Here is a 1,186-nt window from a genome sequence, read left to right on the forward strand (position 1 = left end):
CCTTGTAAAAGTCAAGAAATAAAACAAAGGCTTCAGAGTCAATATGGTCTCGATAATCAAGCATGTCAAGTAACAACCTAGTGTGGTTATGTATGTTTGGACCCCTTATGAAGGCTGATTGACACTCATCAGTTATATGTGACAATCCCTCATTCAGCCGATTAGCATAAACAAGTGCCAATAGTTTATAATCATTACATAATAAGGTAATTGGTCTCCAATTGTCCAGTAAAAGGTTATCTTTATTAGGCTTGGGTATCAGAGTAATGAGACCATGTTTCATAGTAGGAGAAAGACTTCCATTTGATATGCAATTTACGAAGGCATTGTGCAGCAGTTCCCTGATATCGTTCCAGAAGAAAGTCAAAAATTCTACAGTTATCCCATCTATTCCAGGTGACTTTCCTTTAGACATCTGTTGAACAGCTTTATCTAATTCATCAATTCTTAGTTCTTCTTCCATTAGTTGTTTAAAGTTATCATCCATTTTCTTTTGGAAGCATCGGATTTCTTCTAGTAAAAAACAGCAATCTTCCGGAGAAAAATGGGGTTTATAGAGATTACTGTAAAAGGCTTTGATTTTCTCATCTACTTCGTTTTGGTTGTCGATAATAATGTCATTGATAATAAGTTTCTGAATTTTCTTTTTGGTCTGTCTTTGTTTTTCCAAACTGAAGAAATAGGTGGAGTTTTTTTCCCCTTCTTCCATCCAGCGGGCCCTTGAACGAATAAATGCCCCCCTGGCTTTCTCCATATATATAATGTCAAGTTGGGATTGAAGGTGTTTTAGTTCGGTCTGTTTTTCCACTGATAGATTAACTTTACAACACAGTTTGTTAATGTTACTAATGATGTCTCTTTGTCTTATCTTTTTGAGTTTAGATGATTGCTTACTTGTCCTAATTGCTTTTTGCTTCACTTTAAATTTGAGCCATTCCCATTTGCTCACAAAAGACATATCCAGTTCGTTTACTTCCTTAATCAACTGTTTGACCTCCTTACAAAACTCTGTATCTTCCAATAGGCTATTATTGAATTTCCATATGGGGTTTATATTAGTCTTGTTCCCCCCCATAGAGAGGGTCAATGATATTATACAATGATCTGTTAAGGGCGATGCTGAGATTTCACATCTATCTACTTCATTAACCAAATTGTTTGAAATTAGCCAATAGTCTAGTCTTGA

Source organism: Micropterus dolomieu, linkage group LG10, assembly GCF_021292245.1.
Source record: "Micropterus dolomieu isolate WLL.071019.BEF.003 ecotype Adirondacks linkage group LG10, ASM2129224v1, whole genome shotgun sequence".
NCBI classification, from domain to species: domain Eukaryota; kingdom Metazoa; phylum Chordata; class Actinopteri; order Centrarchiformes; family Centrarchidae; genus Micropterus; species Micropterus dolomieu.